General features: G+C 44.9%; 1 protein-coding gene across 2 annotated transcripts in view; it reads right to left on the bottom strand.

Moving 5' to 3' along the window:
- The window catches only part of LOC116946903 (tumor protein 63-like), a 55827-nt gene that overhangs the window by 25939 nt on the left and 16940 nt on the right, over positions 1–12948 (bottom strand). The window contains exon 1 of one of the 2 annotated variants that reach the window (XM_032962159.2): positions 244–630. The exons of the other annotated variant lie outside the window; for it this stretch is intronic. The gene's annotated coding sequence lies outside the window, so the exon portion shown is untranslated. Of the gene's footprint in view, positions 1–243; positions 631–12948 lie in introns of those variants that run through there. 2 annotated transcript variants of the gene reach the window in all.

The raw sequence follows: 12948 nt of genomic DNA on the forward strand, positions 1-12948 counted from the left end.
AACTGGCGTAATAGTTTGAATTAACTTAAACAAAGATGACAACGGAGGCGGCACTCAATAGCATATATACATTATCCAGAACCGCTTTAAAACATTTTAGGCCCAAATGCATTCTGCGGGAAAGCGCAATCGGGGCCTGACAACACTAGCCATGGTATATTAAAAAAACACCACAGCAACCCTCACCACTCAACCAACTTTGAATTAAAACTACAGACTCCAAATGAACGCCGCCAAACTTACCCAGCCTTTTTTCTTCCTCGCCTTTATTGTGCAGCCTCTCGTCGACTGCAGAACGGTGAAGTTTGTGTGTTTTATACTCAATTTGTGTGTGTTTGTTGTGAGGAGAAAACCCGCGAACTGCTGCTGCTGCCCGATCCAATAGCGCCTAAAAAGCGGTCCCCCCCCTCCTCCTCCTTGGTGAATTAAAAACTACAGACTCCAAACCTTTCTTCGGTTTCGTGGCCTTGTTGACCGTAGCACGGTGCAGTCCGTTACTGTTTATTAGATATTTGTTGAAGAAGGGAAGGCGGCAAACTGCTGCTATCGACTCAAACCACGCGTCCGCTCAACGCGAGTTTTTGCCACGCGTTTGCATTTCCTAGCGCGCATAAGGATCGACGGCGCCGCAGGGCAGGGCGAGGGTGGGGGGCCGTCACGTGACCGCGGCGCCGGCCAATCGCCGCGCGAGAGCGACTTATACGGCGTGGGAATTCTAATCGTGTCGCGTGTTTGGGGTGACGTCACCTGACGTGGTGTGGGGGGGGGGCCTTGTTAAATGTTGCCCCGCCCCCTGCCATTACCTGTGAAGAGTTTATCCTAAATTAATACTTTTAGTTATTTGTGTTAAACGTCGTTATGGCGAATATAAATAACAAATCTGTTTTTAAAACGGAAACTATACGTCTCCTTCATGTATCTGTCTCCACGTTTAAAACAAGTGTTTTTTTTTCCTTTTAGAGCTTCACAGCTCATCGGATTTCTCCAGCATAAATAAATGTTCATCCAAGCCAGCCCCTACAGCCTTCTGTGTTGTGTATCATTTCAAGGAGCGTTGATTTAGGACACGCAACATGAGACGACACTGCGTGTCCGTCGACCGATGAGACACTAAACTTGGAAGCCCCGTGTACAGCTTTGTATGAAATCAGTGCTGTTGAAATGTTGTACTGTACTCACAGAAAGCCACTGATAGGGCTGATGGAGTTGTGTCAAATAAAAACTTCTATATTGTTATGCTTTTTTGAGAGACAGATCAATTAAGTTGACTGCAACAAGCTTAACACATTCGTCAATAACACCGTAGCCCTTCAAAGTTAAACAAAATATATACATCAGTGGCATTTCGGCCAGTGGCCGTTCTTGTGTTGTTTGTTGTTGTTACTCGCTGACACGCCCCGACTGAAAAGGAACTTCATAGCTCATCGGATTCCTCCTGCAGTTAAAAAAAAGATATTCAGATGATTCTAATCACACCAAGAGACCAGAGAAAGAGATATGGTCGATTGGAGTTGGAGATTTCACTACTCGCCAGAGGGCCTGATAAGTTTCTATATGGGCCCTATAGTTATGCAAGAGAGGCCAGAGAGAATGGATAACAGTTGGCGATTTGTAAATGTTGTGGGTTTACTCTCCAATGTAACTCGATTTGTAAATGTTGTGGGTTTACTCTCCAACACACCGCCGGTGTGCTGTACTAGTAACGAATTGGCCATGTTTTGTTAACGTGGCAAAACTTACTTATTGGCTGTGTCGGGTGGTGGCGGGTTTAACGACGCATTGATATTTACACGATCCAACCCAAAAAAAACGTTTATTATGGACGATGCACCATGGTGTACACCATGACCCCATTGTGTATCGTGCAGTCTTCACAGGCCCTCTTATCTCTCAAACTATACACCGTGGTGTACACCATGACCCCACTGTGTAGTGTGCAGTCTTCACAGACGCTCTTATCTCTCAAACTATACACCGTGGTGTACACCATGACCCCACTGTGTAGTGTGCAGTCTTCACAGACCCTCTTATCTCTCAAACTATACACCATGGTGTACACCATGACCCCACTATGTGTGTGCAGTCTTCACAGGACCTCTGATCTCTCAAACTATACACCATGGTGTACACCATGACCCCATTGTGTATCGTGCAGTCTTATTAGGCCCCCTTATCTCTCAGACTGCTGTATGTGCTATGAAGAAAGGAAATTGACCGAAAAGTTGCCTATTATATACTTTTTCATCTTAAGGCAGTGTGTATTGGTGAATAATTTCAAGTTTTCCTTGATTACAATACAGCAAGATCTCAAAAGGTATCGTGATAACAGAATACTGATTGTGATTAAGTACTTATTGCTGTATTCACCCAAGATTAACGTGATTGATTGAAATGATTGTACAATTCATTTTACCGCATTGTACTATGCTACAGGGCAGTAGTTCTGTAACTGTGCCATTTCACAGTCCACACCCTGAGCACCTTGCCCAATGAACATTTGAGATTTTCACATTTTAACTAAGTTGGCCAAAATCTAGTTGACCTAGTGGGTAGTGTTCAGATGTTAAACTGAACGTGCAATATATATACCGTTGTTTTATGATAGTAAAGGTAATAAACCTTTAGGGCTGTTTCTGTTTGTCGATACAAATCCTGGATTAAAGGCCTCCTCACACTGGCATTTGTGGCCATGAGAGTTGGTTGACAAATAAAGTAATAATGATGAAAGTACAATTGTAAATTATGAGCTGCAGTTTAAAATAACATCGATACGATTGAGTGTACTACATGGCCTTTACTTTTTATATTTTATTATCACCGGTTTACTGTTATGAAGTAAGGGGGGAATGGTTCATCGGCTTAGGATGTGAGTGTTGGGAGTTGAGCGGTTATCATTCGCGGTTAAGGTATATAGGGTTTAGGGTTAGGATTGATTTTAGGGGTTCAAGAATTAGGATAGGGCTAGGGGTTAGTATCAGGAGTGCTACAGGCTGATTTTCTGACGAAAAAATCTTCACCTTTGGTATAAAGGATTACTGTGCAGTATTTAGCTACATTTTGCTCTGTCACCAAAAATGGTGTTTTCAGAGCACTGTATAACTGTATTACTTATTGATCAAATATAAAGTACAGTTTCATACGACCACTGTGCCTACAGTATTTGGTATTTATGTACAGTACTGCAGAGTACAGTATTATTGAGAATTACTGTACAGAATAAATTTTGGGAACTGTATTATTGAACGCAGTGAACTGTTATTTAAGAGTATAGGACAACTTACTTTATCAGGAATCCTATTACGCGAACCCTATTATCCGGTGTGGCCATTGGGTCTGCAAAAAAGAACTCAATCTTTGGCATAAGTGTTCATAATTTCACAATCTTCCGTGGTTTCCATCTCCCGTCCCTCAACGGACAATTGGAGTAAAATCGAGCATTATGAAGAAAACAATCGAGGATAATAGGATCCTCGATTCATGTGTTTTTTTTTTAATCTGGGTTAGATCGCGTCATTATAAATGTGTCGTTGACCCGCCACCACCCGTCACAGCCAATTGGTAAGGTTTTATTAGTTTGCGACTTCAGCCCACCCGGTGTTCACTACGTTTTGCTGGTAATTACATCCAGCATCATCGGGCGATTTTTTTTTTGCCAGAAATTCTCAATTTGTTAAAAAAAATTGTGGATTTACTCTCCAACACACCGGTGGGCAGAATTAGTAACTAATTGGCACGTTCTGTTTACGTGACAAACCTTGCTAATTGGCTGTGTTAACGACGACACATTTATACTTACACGATCTAACCCCCCCACCCCCCCCCCCCAAAAAAATCAACCTTTACCATGAATAACATCGGTCGCAAAAGCCTCCAACGTGGTAATCAGGAATCCTAGATATTGAGTCTCTCATTTCAAACGCAAACGGCTGAATTGTCTCTTCTTGGCTGCTGCCATCGAAGCCATGAAGCCCTGTTGCTCTGAGCTGGAAAATGGTTGCGTCATAAGTCAGCAGGGGAAATCCCCTTCTCGTGTACCCTGCCCAAGTAACGACACACAGCCGCCCAAGTGCTGTTAACCATTAAACAACCTCAGAGACTACTTGGTGTTCTGGCATTTGCTTAGGTTTGTGGGGGGGGGGGGGAGTTTTCTTCTACGGTGGCATTGTAGAAGAATTGTTACATTAACCTGTTAGACGGGACCCTCTCTGTCACCTGTAACACAGTTGTTGTCTAAGACACCTTTAAGTGCTGTTAACCACTAAACAACACGAGAGACTTTGGATCCTGGCTTATGCTTTGTTTTTAAACAGTAAATACATTTTCACATTAACCTGTTAGACAGGCCCTTTATGTCCTCTGTAGACAGTTGTATAAGACACCCTTAAGTGGTAAATGTGTGTTTTTTTCTTCCACTTACGTAGTTTAAAATGTAAGGGTTCCCAACAAACACGGAACGTTGGGCCAACAAACACGGAACATTGGGCCAAAATTGGGCCTATTGTTCCAACCACGTGCCAACGTTCACCTAACGTTGGCATGCTGACTGGGTAATTGTCATCGTGGTGTAATAGCACAACACTGGGCTTGAAATGATTGTAAAATTCATTTCACCGCATTGTACTATGCTACAGAGCAGTAGTTCTGTAGCTGTGCCATTTAAAACGATGGTGGCAAATTTCTTAAATCTGCAATCCCTTCATGCCTATGTACGCAGGTTGGTGGGGTAAAGTGTGGGCACTCACACCTCTCCCAGCATGGAAGAGTAGGCCAAAGAACCCTCTGAAGGTCCCTTTAGTTGTGCCCCTACTACCAACAGTGGTGTAAATACATGACAACACTGCTGAGTACTATAACATTAAAAGCAGTTCAAGATAAGGGTAAAATATTAATTAGTTTTCTGAAATGGGAATAGTAGTGCTGTACAGTGTTGTCAAAGAAGACGAAGTGTAATAATAGTAATCTCCATATATATAAAATGCAAAGTTGTGAATGTGTGTCTGTTCAAAATGTGTAGCGTACTTCCCGACATGCAACAAACTTGAAATTTGCCATGTTGGTACTTTCCAGACTGTACACCATGGAAAAATGATAAAAAATACACTTTTTTTGGGAGGGGGGGGAGCTCAATAATGAATTTATTTTTTGCACGGCAAGTGACCTGTGACGTAAAATCTGTCATGTGACCCGGGCATGTGGACGCGTAACGCATTGTAGTGTAGTGGTTAGCGAGCTGCGCTACGAAACCGGCGAGCCAAGTTCGATTCCCGCTCACGGCCACCACCAGTGACGATTATTTTTACCGGTCCTGGGCCTCCCCTAGGTCGACTCAGCCTCAAACGAGTAACGGGTGTGGTGTGTCAACATCGCCACTGGGGAGACAAAGGCGGCCGGGCGTGGTGAATCCAAGTCCCGGGCGAAGCCGGGTAGTACAGCTCGTATACTATAAAGCCCACGACTTAGATTCAATTCCGAGTATCCGATAAATGTTTTGTCACAAGTAAAATCTAACGTGATTTAACACTCACAGTTGGTGGAAAATCGACATTCCTGTGGCAGGAGGAAGGACAGCATATCAGTTGAACAATACAATGGGGAGGTATTTTCTTTTTGTTTTTACTGAAGTGGAACTTTGCAATGCTACACTACGCAAACATCAACACCACCACCATGGAATAGCAAGCAGTACAGTAAGTAGATCAGTGATAAGAAATTTTCACAGCATTCTACCTACGCACATCATGTTTACAGTAAACATTTAACATCTATAAACATCCATGTTTTACGTGCTATGAGGAAGGGATATTGCCTGAAACGTCACATTATATATTATAATTTTAAGGCAGTGTTATTGACCAATGTGGCGAGTCTGTTAACACAGGCGTAGAGACTTTCCAGCCGTTCTAAAATTGTATGTATGGTGAACTTCTTTTGCACCGTACGTAGCAAACCGTGCTAATGTATTCACAGTGATGTAGGCTACATAAATCGCAGATCCTGTTATCTACGAGGTTATCGATATTTACTCAACTCATCGGAAAAAAAACATTGTATATTATTGGGATTAAAATGATTAATTTGCTGATGAACTCCACTTATCTGTAAAAAAAATGTATTGCGAATATTGTAATCGGAAGCCGTTACACAATGGAGGAAGGGGGGAAATGTGTGACTTTACCGAATAGAACCAAAGAGTATGGATCCTTGCAGTCACGAAAGCTTCAAATCTAAATATGGGAAAGAACAATACTGTAAATACAATGAGTTGCAGGTAATAGAGTCGCAGATAAGACGAATTTGAATGTCTCTAATATCTGATACCATGTGTAACCCCAGTAGTGTAGTATGTCATTGTATTTTAGATCCAGTGATTTATAAATCCAAACTCATTTTTATTTGTCCATCCATGAGTCTGTCGACCTCATCGTACAGTCATATGATGGCTCATCCCGTCTGCATCGCAGACGGGATATGCCGTATATTGCCTTTAATTTAGATGAGAGAGAAAAATCACCCCATTTTTTACCACCAAGCTAATCTTAGACAATTTTCAAAGCCCTCTTCCCATGCCTCAAATTCTTTCAGTAGAAAGTTCGGAATAGTTATTTTTGTTTGGTTTGCAAACTGAAGAAATAACATGGATCCATTGCCATTTTGTGTGTGTGAATGGCCACGTGTTGGCATTGTGATTGTGATGTAGACATCGCCCTACCAGCCATAGGGCGGGCTTATTCTGGCTTGGTACATCCACTGTATCACCAAGTCGATTCTATTTTTAGCAACACTTGGGTAAACAAAATAGATTACTGTATGTCGGGTTTAAGTTTACTTTCGTGAAAAAGGTCAACTGTTTGTATGTAATATGGAGTAGCGGTGCCTCAGGGCAGTGCAGCAAAAGCAAGGCAACCATAGAGCATGGCCTTGGATGTTTCTCCCACTCCGCTCAGAATCGTATTCGATTAGTTTCTTTAGTTTGGCTGTTGCAGCCTTACCCGGTAACATAAAAATAGATTATTTTTGTTGATTTTGTAGCCTTTGGCATTTCAACTGAGTTGAAAAAATCCTAAACGCGGTCTGCTGTTACTTGGACACCTTTCAGCAACTCGCATCCCTTAAACACGCTGGTTTTAAGGGTACACTATTTAATTTGATTCCTTACACTGGTTATTAGTGCGATTGGTACTCGTAGCAGGCCAATAAGATGAACATAGCTGAGAGAACGAAACGGAACAAGTCAGAAACAATTAAAACAAGACGGGCAAAAATTAGACGGGTGATTCTTGAATGAAATCACAACCGCGAAACGTGACAATTCATCAAATCTCTCGACCGTGAAACCTATTCCATGCCCACCATCCAGCCACCAATCTCATTATGCGAAGATCTGTGGGGAGTTTGACCTGTTAAAAAATTCATTCTCGATTGCCCGTGTCGGAATATCCGGGAAACAAATCTAAAATCTTAATCCGAGGGCGTGTGCTCGTTTCATTATTCGCTGCTCCTCACTCGTACGGGGGGGGGAGGGGGGTGTCAGCGACTCAATGCCCACGTGGCTACACACCCATCAGCGTGTAAACCAACTACTCAGAGGCAATGGAAACCGACGACATTCTGCATTACCACCCCCAGCCATGCTGTGAAGGTAAACAACTAATGCTGTGAGTTGCTGAAGCCACATTAACATTGTTTCACAAAATCCCTGTTTTGTTTTATCCGAGACACTCCCCCATCCCCCATTACCCTGGATAATTGCCAACTTGGGGGAGGGGCACGGTGGCGAGATGTTAACTCCACCGCCTGGTATCCAGCAGGTCGTGGGTGCGAACCCGACCCTGACTGACGCCTGCTGTATATTTGGAGTTTGCATGTTCTCCCCGGAGTCGCGTGGATTTTTCTCCGGGTCCTCCGGTTTTTTCCTCCACATTTAGAACCAACATCACGCGTTTAGAGTATTCGGCTGCTATACATGTCCACACGATGACCAGCCACTCCGTTGAGCCATCATTTGTGACCAGGTAGCTTCTGAAAAATAGCTGTATGGCTCAATGGGCCTTACCAGGTAAAATAAAAACAAAAGTTTCGTTTAGAGAGTTGATTGCAATGTGCGAGGTTGCTTATGTTGAGGTTGTGATGTGAAGAATGAGGTGGGTGGGGGGGGCAGCGGGAAGGCAAGTATCCAAGAGGGCTCCTGAAGAAGACAAGGCATACGATTTCCTGTTTCCTTCCCAGTCAAATGGTTGGGAAAGAGGCAATGCCTCCCCGCCTCTGTTCTCCCCGTCCCCTTTGTTCCCACGCCTATAAGAACAGCTGCCCATCCACACCCCCCACCTCCCTCCTGGCTGTGAGTTTGAGAGGAGTGTGGATGGACGGAAGATTCGGGGGGGTGGGGTTGGGGGTTAGGATGGAAGGAGAGTGGGTCGTGAAACTTGAGACGTCGAAAACAAAATAATTTCCTGGGCCGGAGCGTCTGCTGTCTGGGCGTGCATGCAAACGCACATGGCATAATGTCACTTAGCACGCACCATGTATACAAAGAGGGCATCTATATACAGTACTGGCGCACGTGTGTTTTTGGGAATGGTGGTGCGGTGGTTTGGTCGTGGCCACCCACCCCTCGTGTGCCGTGCCGGCCCTCGTAGGTGCTCGCTATCAGCACTTGGCCCGATAGTCTATTAAGGCTGTACAAGGGATATTTTGTCTTTGCAGTGGTTTGCTCTTCGTGGTAAAATACTGGTGACCTGACCTTGATTTCTGACCCTGGTATCTGAACCTGTTCTGGGTCTCGTCGAGGTGGATTTAGCCTCAAGTGAGTATCTCCTCGATTCGTATTCACATTCGCACCCGGAAGACAAAGACGACCACACACCACTCCCTTGTGAGCGATGCTGGCTTCACTTTACGTATGTAATAGGTGCTCACTAACAGCACTTAGCCCTACAGTATTTAAGACTCACAGGGGTATTTTCACGTCTAGATTTTAACAAAATAGATAAGCAATTTCTCTATTTAGCTGTCTCTACGTAAATAAAATAAACACTTACACAACCATCAGGCCCAGGGCCTTTTGGCAGTGCATAATTACAACACCTCTAGAGGGTGTTTTTGGCCTACTCTTCTACGCTGGCCTGACATCTTGAAAGACGTGAGGGTGCCCACACTTTACCCCACCACACGTGACCTGCCAATTGACCGACTATTGCGTACCCATTGATACTGCTGAGTGAACACAAATAAGGTAACAAACGGGCAATGAATAGACGAGGGTGTGTTTTACCATGCGAATAATAAAATAACTCTTACTTATTTCTGCATTAACCCGTGTGGCATGGTGAGTAATGGTTTCCAGCCACACTCTTGCCGATGTGACCCAGGCAGTCAAAACCATTCCAGAGTTGGAAAACTTTGATTCAGTAGGCCAGTGTTCTTCGCTGATTTTCAGAGGCGGTGGTGGACACTTTCGCCGATAAGACATCATCAGTGTGAGGGCCGTCGCATCATTTGAAACCAAGTGGCATGCCGTGTATTTTACACCTAGGCCTTCAGTACTATCCTCCCGCAATTAAACCGCCTTCGAATAACGTCACCATGACACTGGGGCTATAGGCTATTGTCATTCGACGTAACCACCCCATATTCACAATGACTGTAACCTTTATCGAGTGGAATAAAGTGATTTAACACGAGGATCAACACCTATGATAGTTACAATACACGAATTGCAGAGACATGAATACATGGTGACTGAAACCATCAAAGATGTACCACTATTACGCAGTATGACAGGGTGGTGCATCACAAATATACATCGCATAGCCCAAATCAATGTCATTACCAAAGAAACAAGAACAAACTCACAACAACCAGTCGCATTTACTCATACGACCACCAAGAAAGCAAAAATGCCGTAAAACACAAATAACACAATCAGGATTCAACAGGCTTCCCCACAAAAAAAATCTAAAGCACTACATCTAAAAATCTAAACATCACGAAAGAAAGTTTAAATAAATCTTAGAAGGCTAGGGGTTGTTCGACGCATTCACACAGGCACCCGATGCTCCGTTTTGAAAGTTTTAAAACGAAATATCTTTGAATTGTATTATGTTTTGAATTATATAATTTTATTTATTCATTAAAAGCTTATATCATTTTTCATCTGGAAGACTTAATTGAAAATGACATTTCGTGTGAATTTTCTCTCTTCGTTAAGTACATGGCTTTGCTGGGGGTTCGGTTCGATGCGGACTTTCACCTGTTTGTGATTGCGGCATCGACATAAGGCGACATAGAGCTGCTGGCCGTACGAGAAGACCGCCGTCTGCAGATCGATACCAAGGTAATCGAACGTCTGCCCCTGCGCCTCCGTCGTTCATGCAGGGGGTGCGTAGGTTTGCAGCGGCCCCTGCATGAAAACGACGGAAAGTGCAGCGTTCATCACAGATAGATAAAGTTGTGCGCTTAATTAAGAGTATGCTACGTTGCGTGCTGGCTAGTGTTAGATCAGTTAGCTAACTGGCCCTCCGATCACGCCATACGAAAAATGCTAATGTAGGCGGCTAGGCCAGCTAGAAGGCCCCAGCGTGTCAACGAAGGTCTTGCTGGCCCTGACGGCCCGCATCTGTTGAAACCATTGGGGTTTGTGACAGCAGCACGATGATGATGATGATGTTGGTGTTGTGTTTTCACCATTTGTGTATTGTCAGGGGCCGCACTAAAGGCCACCAGGGACCGCCAGTGGCCATCGGGCCTTGCAATGAAGAACGCTGCAGTAGGCTTATGGAACACAATGTTTTTTTAATTGTATGTTTACCAAGTGGTCTGTGATTATATTTACCAATAGCCGGGGTTTAATTAATTTCAGCCAAGTCTGTTCAGGTCAATCACCCGGATGATATGTCTCTCACCCGGCACACCACATCCAATGTACCTTCTGCTGTGGCTGTGGCTTTTAGTCACGTGCCACCTACTTCATCCTGCCAGTGACCTGGACAATAACACTGAGTGGGAAATTATTTCCTGAAAATAGCACTAAATGGTGCTTTATAGAGTTCAGAAATTATTTGGTGATGCTTCATCAGCACGGTTAATGGAAACAATAATACAGTCAATAATGCTGTCACTTTAAGTAAAAAACCCATAAATTTTAATAGGCTACGTTTCGGGCAATGACTCTTCTTCATGACGAGAAGGCCCACTGCCCAAAACGTTGCTTTTCCTGCTATAAATAAGGGCCATTTGCCTGAAACGCCGCCTGTTTATATATTTTAACATATAACGAATGCGAGTTTGTGTTTCTATATAGTACACAACACAGTTACGCATCGCGTCGTGGTGTCCATAGCCTTCTTAAGTGGCAGCATTGTTCACAGAATAGACGCATTGCGACACTGCAAGCCACTGGAGATGCCTATGCACCTTCTACAATCTACATCGACATTTGAAACTAATTCAAATCTCGATGTAGGTGCATAGAGCTGCTTTATTGTATTTAGTTTCTTGTCGTTCCCCCGCCGCCTACCGATTAGCACGGCCGGCTACGTACGATGCGTTAGAAGTTCAACGCACACACATACACGTACACACACATACACGTACACACGTACACAACAACAGCCGCCATTCGCCACTAAGTGGCGGTGACGTCACCACGAAGCTCGTGCCAGGCTATGTGCACCTTGAGGCCACGTGGAGTGTCGAACGCCCGCTGGCAGGAGGTCACGGGGCAGACCCAGGTGCCACGGGTCGACTGACTGAGATGACTGAGATGACTGGCTGATGCACCACCTGTGCCCCCTACTGTGCAAACCTGCTGTGCTTTAGCCACCCGGCGCTCCGCTCGTTGTTGTGAGCGTCGCTCCTCCGCCCTCCGTTGTTGTTGGAGGGCGACTACCTCCAAACAAAATTATCTAACACGTACACACACACATACGTACACACACATACGTACACACATACGTACACACACATACGTACACACACATACGTACACACACATACGTTCACACACACACATACGTACACGTACGCACAGACGTAACACACATACGTACACACACACGCACGTACGCACGTACACGCACGTACACACACACACATACACACACGTACACACACACACGTACACACACACGTACGCACACACACATACGTACACACACACGTACACACGCACGTACACACACACGTACACACGCACACACGTACACACACATACGTACACACACACGTACACACGCACGTACACACACGTACACACGCACGTACACACACACGCACGTACACACACACGTACACACGCACGTACACACACACGCACGTACACACACACGTACACACATACGTACACACGCACGTACACACACACACACGTACACACACACATACACACACACACGTACACACACACACACGTACACACACACCGCTGCAGTCGTTCTCTGCGCTGGGTAGGGGAAAGTGAAGGGCGACTGAGTAAGCAATTCCAGAAATGGTTAGAGTCGGTGGGATTTTTTCTAACCCGCGTTATTCCTCGTGCCGGTGCGGGCGGGCGGGGGGGCAAAAAAAATAGCCACTGGGTGGTGATGATGGTGGTGGTGGGGGAGATCGCTGGGGTCCAGAGCCAATGCACATGCCTGCAATTCCGAGGAACTCATGGCATGCAGAGTGCTGATGTGCAAAACATGCCCGTTGCGCAACCATTAGCAGGGACACTTGGCCAGGCCGGGCGGGTGTCCGACAACTCCGGGAGCAAGCGTGGAGTCCGTCTGCTTACGATATTCACGTGTCAAGCAAAAGTCCCCATCCCCTCGCCCATACGAAATGAGTGCGGAGCGGCGAAAGGATTTGCATTTGTTTGCAAAACTGTGGTGGGGGATTGTCTATCCCACTGCCGAATTGTCTATCCCACTGCCAGATTGTCTGTCCCACTACCGGATTGTCTATCCACTACCG

This window comes from Petromyzon marinus, chromosome 28 (assembly GCF_048934315.1).
Source record: "Petromyzon marinus isolate PM22_M1 ecotype Great Lakes invasive population chromosome 28, UKy_Petmar_22M1.pri1.0, whole genome shotgun sequence".
In the NCBI taxonomy this organism is placed as follows: Eukaryota; Metazoa; Chordata; class Hyperoartia; order Petromyzontiformes; family Petromyzontidae; genus Petromyzon; species Petromyzon marinus.